Source organism: Trichosurus vulpecula, chromosome 6 (genome assembly GCF_011100635.1).
Source record: "Trichosurus vulpecula isolate mTriVul1 chromosome 6, mTriVul1.pri, whole genome shotgun sequence".
In the NCBI taxonomy this organism is placed as follows: Eukaryota; Metazoa; Chordata; class Mammalia; order Diprotodontia; family Phalangeridae; genus Trichosurus; species Trichosurus vulpecula.
Window position 1 is genome coordinate 219606355 of NC_050578.1, and position 19140 is coordinate 219625494.

The following is a 19140-nucleotide window of genomic DNA, read 5'->3' on the forward strand; positions in this document are numbered from 1 at the left end:
TGACAGTTTCTTTTCTTTTATTAGTAGCCTCTTCCATTTATTAACACCATGCTTCAAAATGGAAATAGTATTCTTGATGTACAAAGTCCTTAACATTTTGCCAATTTTTCAGTTTTTCTTTAGCAGAGACACCAGGAAATTGAGAGCCACATGGATACTACAGACTAGTTTGTCTTCTTTCATTTTCATACGGCCAACCACAATTGCCAGACATAGTATCTTTTCCATGTGAAAAGTGATAGTAAATTTAACCTTATCAATCTTGGCCACCATATTCTCACTATGGGTCAGTGTAGGTAGAAACTTTTCAGCTTTGTTCAGACCAGGGTCCAGCATTCAAAAGATTTGCTTGATCAAGAATTGAGTGGCCAAAAAAGAATTATTTTTAGAAGTCAGCTTCTTTTTCTTACTTGGCTTGTTCAAGGCCTTGATATTCACATAGAGAATCTCTGTAGCTTTGGCCTCATCACAGCATGGCTGGTCTCCTAGGACATACATATATCAGTAACTAGTCTGACTTTTCAAACAAGTGAGAGGAATGATTATTTTTATATTACAATTTTACATTATATTTTATATTACAATAATTATATTATATCATAACCAATTATTATGTAAAATCAAGATTTTTTCTTTCTATTCTTTCTGTTTCCTCATTCAGAAATAAACCCCTGTAGATTAATACAGTCTTTGAAGGACTTTACTGGCTGTGTCCCAAAATTTACCAAACCTAGACCATCTTATCAAGGTGGGAGTATTACCCCACCCAATTAAAAAGACCTTACAAAGAGAATCTAATCTAGGTGAATTTGGGCCCATTATGCAAAACTGAGGGTGGTCTGGGAGTAAGAGTGACATAATCAAAGTCACATCCCCCAGACCTCCATTACAATAGGTCAGCCTCTCATTATGATATTCATTTCTCATTCATTGTTAATCAATCAGAATTGGTTCCCTCCTGTCAGGATCACCCACTATTCCAAGGGCATATAAGCATCAAGAGACCTCTGGGAGGGGTCTTTGGTTTATGAGAGACAATCAAATGACCATCCTTTTATTAATTATTTGCTAGACATAATTAATAAAATATTAATTACCCAGAAATTATGTCTTTGAACTTTTATATGTCACACTAGGCAGTGGGCTTGGCCAAAGCCTCCCCATGGCTCTCTTCATGTTTTAAGATACAGGAGAGAGATCTGTCCAGCCTCACCTGCCAAGAGCAAGGGGTCTGAAATACCTAGTGCTACACTTGACTCCCCTTCCTCTGCAATTGCTTGAGAGGCTAGAGAGGGAGACAGGGACAAATGCAGGGTTGGGTATAGTAAAAAATGGTGCTGACCTGTCAGTGCCAGAGAAACATTTGTCATTTTGGGGATTTGATTCGCAACTTCACAGTTTCCAAAAACTTTCTGCATTTGTGTTGGCTTCCATGGAAGGACCTCACTCACTAGAGGTATACACAAGAGATTTTGCTCCTCATGGCTGTTTATAGGTCATAAGCTACAAGGAGATTATTTTAATCAGATGAGAGAAATATCCTTCAATTAATGCAAAGTTCAATTTTTTTTAAATCATAAAAGAATACTCTTTCAATTAAAGTCCTTTTTTAAAGCCAAATTTTGGGTACACTTTGGGGTGGGATTCATTTCTCTGGTTAACTGCCCCAATGTAGATAACCTGAAACTTCATTATCTGGGAGCACCTAGGATCCTGTTGCCAATATCTTTTGCAAGGGCCTGGGTCACAAGGCTTAGGTAATGAATAGATTCATTTATAAGGCAATGGAAGCAAACAGAAAACATACAATCATAATTTATTATGTTGATATTTCCCCCCATAATATTAAACTGACCTTATATTCTAGGTATAAACACTACTTAGTTTAAATGGATGATTTTGGATAGATTCTTGTGTTATATTTGCCAGTTTATTACTATTCTGAATCAAGATACGTTAATAATATTGACCTATAATTTTCTGTCTGGCATGTCAGGAGAGGATGTCCCCACATCTTGGTCTTGTATTCTCAGATTTTCTTTTATTGGTGTCCATTATCGAGACCTGACCAATCTCTGTTTTCCTTACCTTGTCAATTTCTGGAAACAGGTTCGTCACAGTTCATGGTAGTTACAAACTGAGCCAATACACATGCATTTTCAGAATTGGAAGAAAGCCACAGTTAACTGTGAGTTTTACATCTTACAGGATGAATCCTAAATATTTGCTTATTTACTTTTAGCAAGCAGGACCCCAGAGCAACCAGGATCCCCTGACAGAACTTTTCAGGAGTGAGCAAGGGGTGAGCAACCCTAGCAAAATTTACTTGTTCTCAGAGGTATGGAGGGAATTATAAAGCAGAAAACTATTTCTTCACCTTGAACTGTTTGAGAAGGAAAAAAAAAGAAAGAAAAGAAAATCCAGACCCCATGCATTAGGTTTAAAACATTAAGTAAGAGACAGAGTGATGTTTTATTCTAATATAAGCTATGCACCAGGACAGATGACAAAAGAATTGCTGAAAAGTGTTGTTTGGTGAACCTGGAATGACAACTAAGGGATTTATTCATCACATAGGACAAGTAGGGGTTTTGCAATATGCTAATACACATGTCCAACATAGGTGTTTCCTTAACATAATCCCATCAATTCAGAAAGAAGCCTTTCTTCCAAGAATAAAACAGAAAGAAGGAATGGGATCATGGCTTGGGATGGCTATGCAAAGCAGAAATGATAACTGACAGCAGAGAGAAACCTTTGATCTTGCCATCACCCCCAAATACACAAGCTCCATGTTCATGAACTCTGAAATTCCTTTATCTGATCACAAACTATAAGCTTTCTACTTCTCCATCAGTGTTCCAAACACTGCTCTTCACTTACATTCTTCCCTCTCCTCCTTTGACCCCTCAGTTCTCTTACTTCTGCCCTAGCTATACTCTTCTCCTTTCCTCATCTTGACCCCTTGGTCAACCAGTTGAATTCTACACTGTCCTCTTCCTTCGAGTCTCTTGTCCCCTTATCATATCTCTGAACATGCACTTCCAAATCTTAACCTTGGATTACTCTCTACATCTTTGTCTTCCCTGCTACAAAGATGCTACTGAATGACAGTGGAAAAAAAATCACACAATAATCGACTGCATCACAACTTCAACCAGATCCTCACTGCTGCTAGATAATCTTTTTACATCTTCCTAATTAACTGAGGATTAGCTTCAGGATTCCTTGCCTCATATTTTCCTGAAAAACTTGAGGCCATTCATGGAGAGCTCCCTTTTCTCCCCTCCTCCTCATTTCATATTGCTCAGATGTCTTTTGTCACTCTCTCTTCCTTCATCCCTGTCTCACATGAAGAGATGGCCCTTTTCTTGCCAAGGCTAACCTCCCTTCCTGCACAAGTTAGAACAACTGCATCCCTTCTCTTCCATCAGATTTCCCCCACTATCATCCTCATTCCCTCTCTTATCTTCAGTCTCTCCCTTTCTGCTGGCTGCTTTCCTATTGCCTACCAACATGCCCATGTCTCCCCATTCTCAAAAAACCTCAGTTGATCTAACCATACGTATTTGCTGACTATTGTCTTATATCTTTATTCCTTTTGGTGGTTAAACTTCTTGAGAAGGCCATCCATGATAGGAGACTTCGATTCTTCTTCTCCTCTCTTCTTAACTCTCTACAATCTGGCTTCCAACTTCATCATTCAACTGGAAATGCCTCTTTTCAAAGTTACCAGTTATCTTTTAATTGCCAAATCCAATAGCCTTTTCTTAGTCTTCATCATTTTTGATCTTTCTGCAGGCTCTGACGTTGCCAGTCACTCTCTTCTCCTTGATATTCTCCTCTCCCTAGGCTTTCAGAACACTACTCTCTCCTAATTCTCTATCTACCAATCTGAATTCTTGATCTCAGTCCTTTTTGCTTCATATTCATCCAGGTCACATCATCTAACCATGGATATTACCTTACTCAAAGTGAGAACCTGAAAATACCTTAGCCTAAAAAGGCCAGGATCTCCCAATGCATCCTGGGCCATCTCTAGTCATCCTGGTGAAGGTCAGGTAACTGGATCCAGATGGCTCTGGAGGAGAAAGTGAGGCTGGTGACCTTGCACAGCCCACCCTCACTCAAATCGAAGTCAACTGCAAGTCATGTCATCATTTCCCTGACGTCATAGTCCTCTTTGAGAATGAAGGACAAACACACACACACACAATCGCACACTACTATATCCTGGGCCCTCTTCTCTTCTCTTTCTTCTTTTTTCTTCTCTCTATAAAGAGAATCTAATAAATTTAATTCAGAATGATACATTTAAAAGAGTTAAGTCATACCTGGATTTAATACAGCAACTTCATAAGTGCAAAACAAAGGAGTCATTTATTTTTTAAAAAATTGGAGTTTGGCTTCAGTGGACTGGAAGTTCAGTATGAGCCAACAGAGTGAGATGTCAATGAAAAAATCATCATATACTCTTAGGCTGCATTAAGAGAAGCACAATGTGCTATGCAAAATCCTAATCTAATGTCTCATCATGCCACAAAGATCGGCCTGGGCTCTCAAAGAAAATGCCTGTGACTCTAACCTCTGACACATTCTATCATGCAATAAAAAGGATTCAAATATGGCTCTGAAGACACATAAATGCAGCTTTCCAAAGGCTACTTTAGCTAAGTAAAGAGAAGCTCATTGCTAGTAGGCTGACCGCTTGATGAGTTCTTTGGCCATGCCAATCTATAAAACAAAGAAAAATTCAAAATGACTCTGTCATTTTCTGCAGCTTCTTTCTGCGGTGATTGATGGTGGCAGAATGGCAGATAAGGAAGCAGAGGGTGCTGAGAAACCCATAATTTTGAAATTGCTTATATACTTTAACTCTCTTGTGAGTACTCTAAGTATGAGACCTTCGCCAGTGGTCAATGAGGAGCCTTACTACTGGAGAATCTGGATCATGTCAACCTTGACATTCCCTCTACAAAAGAAACCAGAAGAAAGAAGAAAGTTGCAACTAAAATGAAGGTGGGCTTTTGTATTAGCAATTTTGATTTTGAGAGAGAGAGAGAGAGAGAGTATGGCTGCTGGTGGCTGCTAGTGGCTGCCCTTGTAGAACTGAACAGGCTGACTTAGCTATACTGTGAGTTTGTTTTGGGGAAGACCCCAGCAGGAGGTCGGAGAGGTTTTGGGATGTTGAGGCTCCATGTTGTGATTTTCTGTATTGAATGTTTTGGGTTCCTTGCTGTTATGATTGTGGACTGACTGCCTGTAAGAGCTGAGCATTTGCTTATGGGATATGGTTCTCTGGTGTCTGAATAAATGTTACACTTCTTCTACCTTCTTGTATACTTTGCAATACAGAACTACATAGGCATATTCACAATTATCATTGATGTTGTGTTTATTGCCTTACTGTTTCAGCTTTCCCCAGAGAAAGAGAAAAGAATTAGCAAAATTGGTTTAATTGTATGACCCAGGGCAGAATGAATCAATGCGTCAAAGGCCTTGTTGGATAGGATAAGAGAAAATAATCATCTTGTAATCATCTTGATATTGGAAAAAAAGACCACTGGGAAAATCATCTTATCTTATGTACTGACATCAATTGTAGTGGATTAAGAAATAAAGAAATTCTATGAAAACATCAAAAACTGAAAGCATCATACACTTTGATAGTAACATTATTAGAATATTTGACTATGTTGAGAAATGCATTGGAAAACCTGGATCAAGAAGTGGGAATGAGAGAGGCCAAAGAATTGCTAATTACAGAAAAATCTTTTGCCATTACATTATGACTACTTTCTTTGAGAAAAGAAAAATAGGCACTGAATATTGTGAGCACTGAAAAAATGTCACAAAAATGAAATTGTTTATATTTTAACAGAGGGGAAAAGACTCATTACTGATTTGAGAATGACCATACATCAACGGCCTTTGTACAGTCAGATGACTAATTTTTTAGAGCAAAGATCAATCTTAGTCCAGGCTAGAAGAAAGAATAATAAGGAAAGAGATGAGAGGCAATTGCAGCAACTCAATCCCAAACTATTTACACAACTAGTCATGAAAAATGGGGGAAAGGCAGAGGAAAAATTACATCAGCATCAGTTATAATGATTAACAGTTCAATGAAATTGAAAGTTCCACAAAAGGGATCAAGTCCACAAATACTGAGGGGGCTGGCAGCTGGAGGCAGCACTGGTTTGGAGTAAGAATATCTTTGTAAAGTCTTACAGAGACAGATGATGCCTATTATGAATAATACTATCTCATAAAATAGAGAGAAACAATGGTGGATAAAATCAATTTGAAGAAATTGGCAAGAGATTCAGCTAAGCAAATTGATCTTGATGGCATTTAAGCATGAAAACTGAAGAACAATCAACAAGAACAAAATAGAGGTGATGTGTAAAGATTTTTATTATAAACTGTGGTGGCCATCAAGGGCATGAAGCTGTCACAATTGAAATCTAATATCATTGTTCCACATAATTCCTTGTGGATGGTTAGAAATGGCAAATGTTCTCATTTGCAGATGACATTATACTCATTCCATTAAGCTGTATAATATTGCATAACTTCATGGAAGAGAGATGTAACTAATGAAAGCAGTTTAACCTTGTCAACATATAATCACTAAGGAACTTCGAAGTAGGAGTAAAAGATACCATCGAGGAATCATGTGATAAGATGGTAGACCACTCATGTGTCAAAGATGAGGGGTGACATCAGGACAGTCTGAATTCTTCAGTTGCAACTCTGCAAACTCAAGAACTGAAGAAAGCTTAGCGTATTGAGTGGATCCTCTGAGGTGAAATGGGGAAAGATATGGATAAGATATCCTACACGGTCAGCAGACATGAATGAGTTGAAATATGCACTGTGGGAAGAAACATCAAAATTGATGCACTCCATTTGACATTTGAGTGTCCTGTACCAGGAATGTCATGGTCCCAAGGCACTTGGGCTTGGTCAGATAACTGATAGCATATAGTATTCAGTTCTGGGTGAGACATCTGGGAAGGACACGGTAAATAAGAATGTCTATAGAACAGTGATGCTTATGGTGAGGTTAGAAGTGTATACATTATGAGAATTTGTTGAAGAAACTGGAAATGTTTATCTTAGAGAAGAGAGGCCTTCTTAGTAGGGGAGGTGATCTTTAAGAAGTAAGACTTATCATCTGTAAGAAGGAATAGACTTATCTTTCTTGGCTTTTTACAATATGGTCACAGATGATTCCTTTGACCACCAAACCTGGAACTTACTTTCTGTGAGGATAAGTCTCCTACTCTCTCCACTCCTGTCCCTCTGTGGCTATGATCAACAACTATTTTCCCCCAGAGAGCTAAATCATTGGTCCCTAGAAACAAGTGTGAGGTGTTATGATTATAGTTTAAGCTGCTGGTGTCATTGGTGTAAGACATGGTTCCCTGTCAGTCACATATTGACTTAGAAAATCACAAATTAATATTATCTATGTTATATTGTACTTTTTTGGTGAAATATTTCCCCATTATACTTCTTTTTGTTTAAAAAACTTTTTGCTCTCTTCTGTTTTTTGCATCATTATATTTATCCAAAGTAACCTTCCTTCTTCCCTCTCAGAGAGTCATCCTTCATAACAAACAGTATTTTTTTTAGAGAGGAAAAAAATCAGCACAGCTAATCAATACCTGTCAAAAGTTGGAAAACATGTGCAACATGTAACACTCCACAAGGTCTGGGTGGGGGGGCTGTTCTCTCTTATCTCCCAGTTATATTTTAATATGATTCAGAAGCACTCTGCAGTTTTTCAGGTCACAAGTTAGGCATGTTGGCTTTAAGCCATAGTTCTTATGTCAAGGATGAACTTTGAAGGTCCTTTCTAACTCTGATATTCCATGTATTTCTAATTGTCCAGTTTCTTCGTATATGCTCAGTCATGTGATAAGTGCTGTGGGATTTAATAGAAATATGAGACATGGTCCATGCATTCACAGAACTTAGAAATGGTGATAATGAACATTTGCTGCTAGACTGTCATCCTTGGCTATGGGAGACTGAGCTCCATTAGTGAGTGTGAGATATGTTGCTCTCAGACCTCACTACTTAGAATGTAGTGTCACTGCCCAGGTCCCATCTTAGATGTCCTCTCTCTGCTGGCTCTGCTGTAGTCCAGGGCTAAGCCTAATCAGTGAAAGATATGGATGGAAACACAAATAGGAGACATGAGACACAATAGCAGCAGTTACCCAATATGTTGTAGCCTAGATCCTATAAAACCCCAAGAGACATAGGAAAGGGGTGAGTTGTAATTTTCTTGGATCCCTATCTACTATTTATTTCCCCTCACCCACACACTATGACATGATTCTCACATAGAATTCATATGTCAGGCCAGTGCACAATAGCATTGAAGTTGTTTAAGTGCAAAGACGCTGAAATGTATGTTTCCTCCCTCAACCACATATGGAGGGAGTCCTCAGTACTTAGCTCTGACTGATACACCTAATCATATTGCTTTGCCCCAATGCAGGTTAAGGAATAATACTTCAGAACAGGGGTGGAGCCTGCAGTCTGAGGTAATCAGAGAAGGCCTTACTGAGGAGGAGACATTTTATTTGTGTGTTGAAAAGTATGCTTTATACATGCAGAGCAGAGGAAGCTTTTCATACAAGAGGAATGGCATGAGCCAAGTCTCAGGCAGAATGGAAACTGAAAAACAAAGTTTAACGCAGTAAGCTTTGTCTGCTCCTCATAACTTTCCCTAGTTTAACCATGGTCTAATCATTTAACCTTTCCAGGCCTGAGTTTCCTCATCTGTAAATAGAACCAACTTCTTGAGGTTGTAGTGAAGCTCAAATGAGAGAAGATGTGTAAAATGCTTTATAAACCTATCAAAATGTTGGTGATTTTTATATTTACAACTGAATTGGGTTCAGATCCCAAGGTTAGAAATAATGTGGTATAAAGACTGCAGTCTATCCACAACTCAAAGTTTGTGATTATCTGGTTCAATGTGCTAAATTGACCCCATAGGGCTCTTTCCTTTGTTCCAAGACAATGAAAGTATGAGAAAGCATTCAAACAGGAAAACCTGCCAAGAAACTAGAGTCAAATGTTTTGCAATATAAAAAAATGACAAATTCTCTGTTCCTTGGCATTTATTTCAATAATCACTGAGGAAGAATTTTCAAGGGGGACTTCGCAGTATACCTCAAGTAGGATTGGCTTACAGATTCAATTCTAAATTTTTTCCATTGGTGAAAAGTTTGTATAAGTATCAGCCTCTCCTCTATTGCCCAGCAGGCTTTATAGCTGAGCCTCCCCATTGGACTGAGAAAGGAGAGGGCATCCCAGGTGAACTTGCATTTCTCTGAGGCCTTTCTTTTCTTCTTTTTTGTTGCAGAGAGCCTTTATTACATCTAGTGGGGAATATTCTTGTGGACAGGGCCTTTTTCTTCTGTTTTCCTTTCTGTGACCTCAGGTCTAACATATTAAGCTCTAAATAAGATGTGCCTTAATAGAATGTATGCTCCTTGAGAGCAGGGAATGCCTTAAATTTTTTTTTGTATCTCTAGGGCAGAGCAAACCATAACATTTAATAGGCACATAATCAATATTTTTTGAGTTGATTTGGTTAATTAAATAATATGCTTGACTGGCCCCATGTTGATGAGTAACAAAATTGGGAGCAAAACCTAGGAAAGTTTAGTGGTAGCCATGGTATCCATGCTAAGGGTATTATCCAGCATGGTACCTATGCTAAGTGAACCCTGTTGGGCTTTTCCCAAGAGCTGATGTAGTATCAGGAGAATTGAAATTGTTTGATTCTCTGTAGAGCAATTTTTTCGCTTTCACGTATTAGATAGTAAAGGTTGTAAGTTGTAAGAAAGGTTGTAAGAAAATTAAGCATAGGCATGGAACTAGGAATACTAAATCAGTGAAACAGAAAAGCATTTGTGAGTCTTGGTCTGACTTCTTGAGGATCTCTTTTCTGCATTTCAGTTTGCTCTTCACAGTGAAACTCATCACAAGCCTCTTCCTCCTTTCCTTTGTCCTGTGTGTCAACAGTACAAGTAAGCTTGGTGTGATGATTGGTTAAGGTAAGGAAATGTTAACTGGTAAGAATATGTTATAGCTGTCTATCTCCTCTGTTTTGATTTAAACATCAGCTATGTTGCTTTGCAAAAGCACGTGAATGCTGAGAAGAGGAAGATTGTTTCGCCTAGAAGGGAATGAACCCCTAAGGGAGAAAGATCCAAAATGGGGTAGTGATGGTATGGAATCTAGCCCTTAAGTCTTTAGCCACCAGGCCGCTCAGGATATGAAATAGGAATGAGACTGCTAGGTTAGGGCAGGTTATTTTTCATCCTTAGTTCTTTCTGACAGAAATGGAGCAGTATTAGCAAGGGCCTAAAGTGATAACACAAATTGTGATTGGAGAATCTAGCATTTAACTCAGGGAAGGAATTCCTTTTTTATAAGGTTCATCTTGACATACCATTTCCATTGGACACCAGTGGTCTGGGGCATGTTTCTATGCCACCCATAAGGAAATATCTTGAATTCAGGGCAGAAGTTTCATTTCCTGAAAGAGCCAGGTCTACGTTGTTGGAGTTCTGCTCGAGACTCAGGATTCTTCTGTCATGTCTTTTCTCTTTCTAGGTGTGAAGGCAGTATGTAGCGCTGTTGTCTGCGCATTGGGAGAAGGTGTAGGTGATATCAACCAGGAGAAGTCTCTTGATAATGAGAATCATTCTGATGGAGGTTACATAACTGGGTATGAATTTGGGCAATCATTCTAAGTGGGTCTGCTACACATTTCTGTTACATAACCTTAACTGGGCACTCATTGCTACTAAGCAATCCTAGTGTACCTTCTTTATCAACTCTATATCCTAATCTCCACAATGTTTTTTCCAAACCTTTTCATCCCTTCGCAAACTTCCCATGAGTCCCCCTCCCCTACTCTCTCAGCAGAGAATGATGCTTCATCTTTTCAGAGAAAATCAAGGCCATTCACCTTGAACTTCCTCTTCTTCCCTTTTCCTTATCTCCTCTCACTCAGGTACCTTCTGCTACTGTCACTTCCTTCACCCCGGTCTCACACGATGAAGTGGCCTATTCCTTACCAAGACCCACCCCTCTATGTCTTCATGTTATCCCATTCTATCTTGTCTCCTTGAAAAGACTATCACTCTTCTATTGTCCCCACTCATTTAACTTATTTTTAATCACTACTGACTTATTTTCCACCTTGATACTCTCTTTCTTCTAGGTTTTAGGGACACCATTCTTTCCTGGTTCTCCTCCTACCTATGTGACCACTCCTCCATCTCCTTTCCTGGATACTCCTCCAGATACAGATTTCCACTCTGATTGCAGATGCCTCTTAGGCTTCTGTCCTGGTCCTCTTCTTCTCTACTTCTATACTGCATTTGGTGATCTCATCATCTTCCAAGGGTTTAATTGCCATCTTTAAGCTGATGATTGTCAAATCTGTCTTTCTTGACTCAATCTCTCTACTGACCTCCAATCAGACATCTCCAACTGCCTTTTGGACATGTCAAACTGAATGTCAGATATCTCAAACTCAGTATTTCCATAACAGAATTCATTATCTTTTCCCCTGAACTCCCTGAAGTTTCCTCCTGAATTCCTCTGAACATATAGTACCCTCTTACTATAGAGGTAAACACCACCGTCTCAGTCCTTTAGCCTCTCAACTTAGGAGTCATCCTGGATTCCTTGCTATCTCTCGTGCTCTATATCCAAGTTGTTGCCAAGATTGTTGATTTCACCTTTGTAATATCTCCCTCCTCTGACACTGCCACCATTCTAATGCAGGCCTTCTTCACCTCACACTTTGATTACTGTAATAACCTGTTGATGGGTCTTCCTGACTCAAGTCTCCTCCAACTCTAATCCACTCTCCATTCAGCCACTAAAGTGGTTTTTCCTAAAATGCAAGTCCGATCATGTCACCCTCCTACTCAATAAACTCCAGTGGCTTCCTATTGCCTCCTGGATCAAATACAACATGATCTGTTTGGCATTCAAAGCCCCTCTATAACCTAGATCTCTCTTGTCTTTCCAGTCTTTTTACACTTTACTCCCCAATGCATACTCTTCAATCAAGAGGCACTGGCCTCTTGTCTGTTCCATGAGCAAGGCACTCCATCTCTCAGCTCTGGGTATTTTCTCTGTCTGTCCCCCATGTCTGGAATACTCTCCCTCCTTTGCTCCGACTTCTGACCTTGCTGGCTTCCTTTAAGTCCCAGCTAAAATTCTACCTTATATGGTTAGTCTTCCTTAACTCTTCTTAATTCCAGTGCTTTCCCTCTTTTAAATATTTCCTGTTTATCCTTATGTAGATTTCTTTGTATAAATTTGTTTGCCTGTTGTCTCCCTTACTAGATTGCAAGCTCCTTGATGGAAGGGATTTCTTTTGACTTTTTTTTTAATGCCCAGAGCTTAGCACAGTGCCTGGCTTATAGTAGGTACTTAAAAATGTTTATTGAATGAATGAATAGAAATATTTTACTCCATATGGGGACTCTATTTTTATTGATGATTTCCTTGGAGTATCAGCTCAGTAATGGAATCTGTGGCTCAAAAGGTATGGACATTTTAGTCACTTTATTTGTATAATTTCAAACTGCATTCCAAACATTTACCATTTCACAGCTCCAACAACGAGTTTGTTATTTTTCTATCATTCCAAAACCCTTCCATAATTGACTATCTTAGGAGGTTTTCATCAAATAGTGATTCCTTACCCTAGTTATTGGGGTTTGGTGGGTTTATGATATATTACATTATTGTTAATTTACCTGTTGCATGGCAATTTGTTTTAATGACCAACTTTTCTATTTTTTAACTAGCATGAAATAATTTAAAATATGATTGCTTCTCAGAATAGTACATCTTGCCATTCTTTCATTAAGTATTTTTGAAATTCTTTTTTTTAATTTTAATTTTTAAAAATTTATTTTTAGTTTTCAACATTCATTTCCACAAGATTTTGAGTTAAAAACTTTCCCCATCTCTACCCTCCCCCCCACCCCAATACGGCATGTATTCTGATTGCCCCTTTCCACATTCTGCCTTCCCTTCTATCACCCCACTCCTCCTTCCCATTATCCCCCTTCCCCTTATTTTCTTGTAGGGCAAGATAGATTTCTGTATCTCAATGCCTGTATGTCTTATTTCCCAGTTGCATGCAAAATCAAATTTTTTAAACATTTGTATTTAGAACTTTGAGTTCCAAATTCTCTCCCTTCTTCACTTCCCACCCACCCTCCCTGAGAAAGCAAGCAATTCAATATAGGTTATATGTGTACTATTATGCAAAACACTTCCATGATAGTCTTGTTGTGAAAGACTAAGTATATTTTCCTCCATCCTGTCCTAGCTCCCTTTATTCAGTTTTCTCCTTTGACCCTGTCCCTTTTCAAAAGTGTTTCCTTTTAGTTACTTCCTTCCCCAGTCTGCCCTCCCTTCTATCATTCCCCTCATCCCCCCCCATTCCCTTTCCCCCTACTTTCCTATAGGGTAAGATACCCAATTGAATGTGTATGTTATTCCCTTCTTAAACCAAATCCAATAAGAGCAAGGTTCACTCATTCCCTTTCACTTACTCCTTGTTCCCTTCCATTATAACAGCTTTTTCTTGCCACTTTTACATGAGATAATTTGTTCCATTCTATCTCTTCCTTTCTCCTTCTCCCAATATATTCCTCTCTCATCCCTTAATTTTATTTTTTTACATAGATTCCCTTCATATTCAACTCACCCTGTACCCTCTCTCTCTCTCTCTCTCTCTCTCTCTATATATATATATATATATATACACACACACACACATACATACATACATGCATATATATACATATATATGTATATATATACATACACATATATACATACATACATGCATATATATATATATATACATATATACATATATACATACATATTCCCTTCAACTACCCTAATACTGATAAAGGTCTCATGAGTTACAAATATCATCTTTCCATGTAAGAATGTAAACAGTTCAACTTTAGTAAGTCCCTTATGATTTCTCTTTCTGGATTACATGCCCAGCACATTATTTCTATACAAGATCATAAAGGCGGCTCTTGAAGCTGCAGAAGGCTGCTGTGAAAGACCACCCAGGCAGTTCGCAGCCGCCACTCAAACCACGCCCCCCACATCCCCCAGACAATCCGAATCTCCCTCCCCAGATCTTAGAGCTCTGCCTCCCCCACAGTGGTTATGTGCTGATTTAGAGCAGTTTCAAATTCAAATGCCAAAGTGGGAGGAGAGACAGAGGTTCTTACAAGAAGTTGGGGAGTTGGGGAAAAGGTTGGAAAGATTGTTAGCTCAGTCAGCTCCACAAGAAAAAGTCAGTTTTAAAGAGGACCTTGGCTATAAGCCAGGAATAAGACAAAGGCAGAGGCTCCCGTAAAAGGGGAGAGAAAGAGAGCGCAGGCATTCATAAGTGAAACTCAGGCGTCCTCTGATGGCGGAATGTCGCCATTACAATATATGATAAAAAAAGATGAGGAAGCAGGGAGATGAGGACGTGTGGGGCCTCCTAGGTAGGAGTAGGGGCTTTCCCCGTTATGGAGGACCCCAGTCAGCAGGTAGAGGAGGATGATCCTGACAATCCAGGGCAGACGAGAATAAGACAAATTCTACCAGTGAGAAGACACGTCCCTGTGTACCCTTTTTCTGATTAAACAACTGGAAGAGACCAACCGGGGATCTGCCCCAGATCATTTTAAAAGCAGGGTCTCCACAACCCCAATAAAGCATGGCACCTGGCCTTTGTTACATCAGCGGGCCAAGCACTTTGTGTATAGGATTCAAAGAATCTTCTCTGTGTTTCCTGTTTGTTCCTGTCTGCATCTGTTCTGTATCTGCGTTTCTGTGTGGAGTGTGTAATCTGACACCCTGTAATGTTCACTATCTCTTTCTCTCCCTCCCCGACTCCATTCTCTTCAGAGGAACAGGAGGGCAGGGGAGAGAGAAAGACAGAGAAAAATGTCTTCTTGTTTAATGGTTTTTTTCTTTTTACAATGTGATTAGAGGTGTTGAAAAAACTTTTGGAACGTTGTCAGAAATAATGCTCTTTCTTTCCTCCTTCATTTCCAAATCTGGCCAATATGGATGTGAAGAGAGATAAGAAAGAAAGCGGGAATTTTTCCCTGAAATTTAAATGAAATGTGTTGCTCCTGTTTTGATGCCTAAGATAAAGTCAGAATTTCTTATACCACTTGGCACTAAGGCAAATTCAGAAAATGCATGAATCTCTAATAAAGAGACACTCTGAGTCTTCCAGTACAAGGAGAAAGGGATATGGTACCACTGGATTTTTTTTTCCCAGAGTCCCACTCACCTTTGACTGGCAAGTTCAAAGTTCTCACTTCCAAAAAAGTTTTAAGTTGTTGGTCATTTTAATCTTTAAGTTTTAAGGTGAAAAGAAAGCCAGCTGGAGAAAGGAAAAGCTGGGTGAGTATGTAATTTATTATTTACTTGAAATGTTTGAGGTAGTTTGGGTCAAGATTAGGAAAGAAAGATTAAAATTGGAATGCAGAGGCTAAAAGTTAAAGTAAAAGTTGGGAAAGAGAGAGAGAGAAACTTGTATAAAGGAATTTAGGTGTGGGGGGTAGAAACTGCTGCTGAGTGCACGTGGCTCTGGGTCCATGTGCTCTGGGCCACCCTCTCCCCCCCACTCCACCTTAGAAGACTGGGTGTGTTAATTAGGAGCTGAAACTAAAAGAAACTTGTAACCTGTAGTTAGTGATGAAAGGTTTTATTGAATCTCTGGGTATTTACTATGAGAAAGATTTCAATTTGTATAATCATTAAGCTTTGTCTATGTAAGGTATGACTGTATTAAAAATATGAAATCTTACTGTTGGTTGAGGAAGCTCTCTGCTGGGAAAATTAACATAGGTAAGCTTTTTTGTTCTCAAAGGGACTTCCCAGCCCAAAGTAATTTACCTGTGGCTGAGATCTTTATTATGGATAATCTTGAGTTCCTCTTTAACTCACCTTTGTCAGTCCTCCTCAGCAAGTGAAAAGGATCCCCCTCTTCTCATGCCGAGGTAGACAGAAGGGAGAGGAAACTAAAATTGTTTTAGCTTACTCCTTTTGCTTGAAAGGAAGTGGCTCACCTTTTTCAAATTCCTCAGGCCTTTTGTTAATTCAAACCCTTTTGTAGAAACTGACGTATTAGAGTCAGGGATTGGAATGCATAAGATGAAGTTTGGAGAAAGCGGGGTACCAAATTCAAACCTGCATGGTTCCTAAAAGCAGATAATGATATGAAATAAAAAGTTTTTCTTTTCTTTTTTATAAAGTGGGTGCTGAAGAATATACAGCTAAATAAATAAAGTGTATTTAAGATATTAATGTATTAATTTATGTTATGCATGTATTTATATATTAATATAGAAATACCAGAAGTAATAGGATCAACAATTTCTATATGTGATAACCTAAAAATGCAATTGATGACATCTGAAATTTATTGTTTCTGTATTTCTAAAATTATATTTTATTTCTAAAATTCTCTAGATTGTGTAATTTGAGAAGACCATTAAATGATTTTAATCTGAGTTTGTCATATGTGAATTGGGTGCTTTTCAAGGATGTGATGAAAATTTGGTAATTTTAAACTGTCATATTTGGCTTAGAAATGTATTTACCTAGACTGAAATGAGTAGTTCAAATTTTACATACATAATAATGTTTAGGGCATCATTACATTTCTATAATGTAAAAATTTTTGTTAGAGTTGCATTAGGTTAAGAAGTTGGACAATTGCTATAACCTAAGAAATTATAACTTCCAAGTTTTGTCTGGAAGTTCAGTTGAAATTGTTCTTGCTATAAATCAACGATTTATACAAAGGCCTTGTTGGGTCTGAAGAGGTTAAAGTAAAAAATGATGATGGTAAGGGAACCATACGTTTCTAGGGGTGCTTGAGACCCCAAAATACCTACACACTGTGTCCTGCCAAAAGAATTTAACTCAAGCCTTCTCAGCCAAGGGAAAAGACAAAGTTTATTAGGGATTCACCATAATGGGCTGCCTTAAGAAATCCCACCCTTTGTGACGCCTGTTTCCACAAGCGGGCCAGATTCAATCTACTGAGCTAGATTGACCCTGAGCACCTTCATGGAGGCAAGATGGAGATTATATACACAAAGATTGTAGGAGGGATTGAGGGGTGGTCTGGGGTGACCAGAGGAGGGGTTTAGGGAGGGTCTTGAGGGGAAGCCTAAGGAGGATAAGGTGGGGTCAGAGTCCAGGAACCTAGAGAATGGGATCAAGTGCAGGAAGTTCCTGAAGGAATATCAAGGTTGGGAAGTAACTGAAGGCATGCATATCTAAAGTAACAATAGAGGGCAAGGTTTAGGCCTAATGATAATGTGAGGCTATAGTCTTTGGGAAGTAACTGAAGGCATGCATATCTATAGTTAACAATAGAGGGGAAGGTTTAGGCCTAATGATAATGTGAGGCTGTAGTCTCTGGGGAAGGCCAGATCTAGTTGGAAGATTCAAGGACAGTTCAAGGGGGTTCCCAGAGACTGTATTCCAGATTCAAGGGGGTTCCCAGAGACTGTGCCCTCATCAGGTCCTCTTGTAATTTCTGTCAATTCAGGTACATTGTGAACTGTTAAAATGTGGTTTTATAAACAGTAATCTTTTCTTTTACAGTGCTAAGAGTAGTGGGCCTTAGAAATTAAAATGTTAACACTAATGGTTATGAATCAGATTTGATTTGCTTATCCAACTCAGTTATGATCACTAGATTGGTAATTAATTAGATTCTGTTTCAAGTTTTTAAATACATGATAATGGCTTACAGTGTACTTATATTTCTAAATTTGTTATATTATGCAAATGGGTTAACATTGCATTACCTATGCTGTTAGAAAAATAATTCCTCTTATAATCTGGGTGTTGTTAGATTAAGAATTGTACTTAATTAAGAAATTGAGGTTGTTAACCATCTAGTCATGAATTCTTACCAATCTTGTGTACAGCTTTCTGTGTAAAGGAATCCCTATGAAAACTTTCAAAGTCCTGGTAAACTTTGTTATTGTGATAAAGGTAAATTTAATTGGGTATGTAATTATAGAAATTAAGTGTCCTCTACGTTACAACACCTTTTGACTAGGGAACTTTGTAATGTCCTATATTTGAGAATGAGGACATTCTCCACTAACTTAGCTAACGAATTCCAGTGTTTAAGGGTTAATTTGCTTTAAGGAAAGAGAAGGAGATACATGTCTTTCATTCTAAAACCTTCTAAATAATTCTCTTCAGAAAGGTTTAGTGAGTATTCCTTTTAACATCAGGATAAATTTCAAACTGTTTTAAAGAATGGAAAATACTTTTGAAAAATGCTCTGTAAACTCTTTTTGTATGATTTTCAGAAGGCCTGCTGAATTTCCACCTGTAAGCTAATTGGTTGCAGTTTTCTGTGAGTTTTCCAAGTTCTGGGTGAGAACCTCATACTTGGGGAAAAATAGAAAACTGGATAAATGCAAATATGTGAAATCTTGTTTTAATCAAATGACTGGTCACATTGGTACTCTTATATAGCCAAATGAAAGATAATATGGCTTCTAAAGTATTAATGGGAATAATTTGGGAAAAAGGGGAAAATAAGTTTAATGAGACAATATTGTTTACAAATGTAAGGTTGAATCATTATCCCATAGACTAAGGCTGGGATTTTAAAGTTACATTGTATCTATGTGAGATAGAGTCCCTAGATGTTTTAAAGTGATATAAGAAGCAATTAGGTATTAATACAAATAGTGTAATTAATCACTGAAACTAAATCAGAGACATCTTCAGTTTAGGAAAAGGAATTTCAATGTAAGTCTCTTTAGGAGAGAAGTTGTAGAATATTTATGGAAAAAGTTAAATGTGGATTTGAATTCATTTCATCGTCTAAAACATGAAGATAAAGTTATATGGCTCAATTCTTTCAGATCAGGCATAATTAAAGAAGAATAGGAAAATTGAAGAGAAACTGATGCAAATGTGTTAGAGCAATACCTTATGATCTTAATGGGAAGATTTTATGAACAAGGGAGGAAATGCAAGCAAGCTATTTAGAGCTAGCTTTAA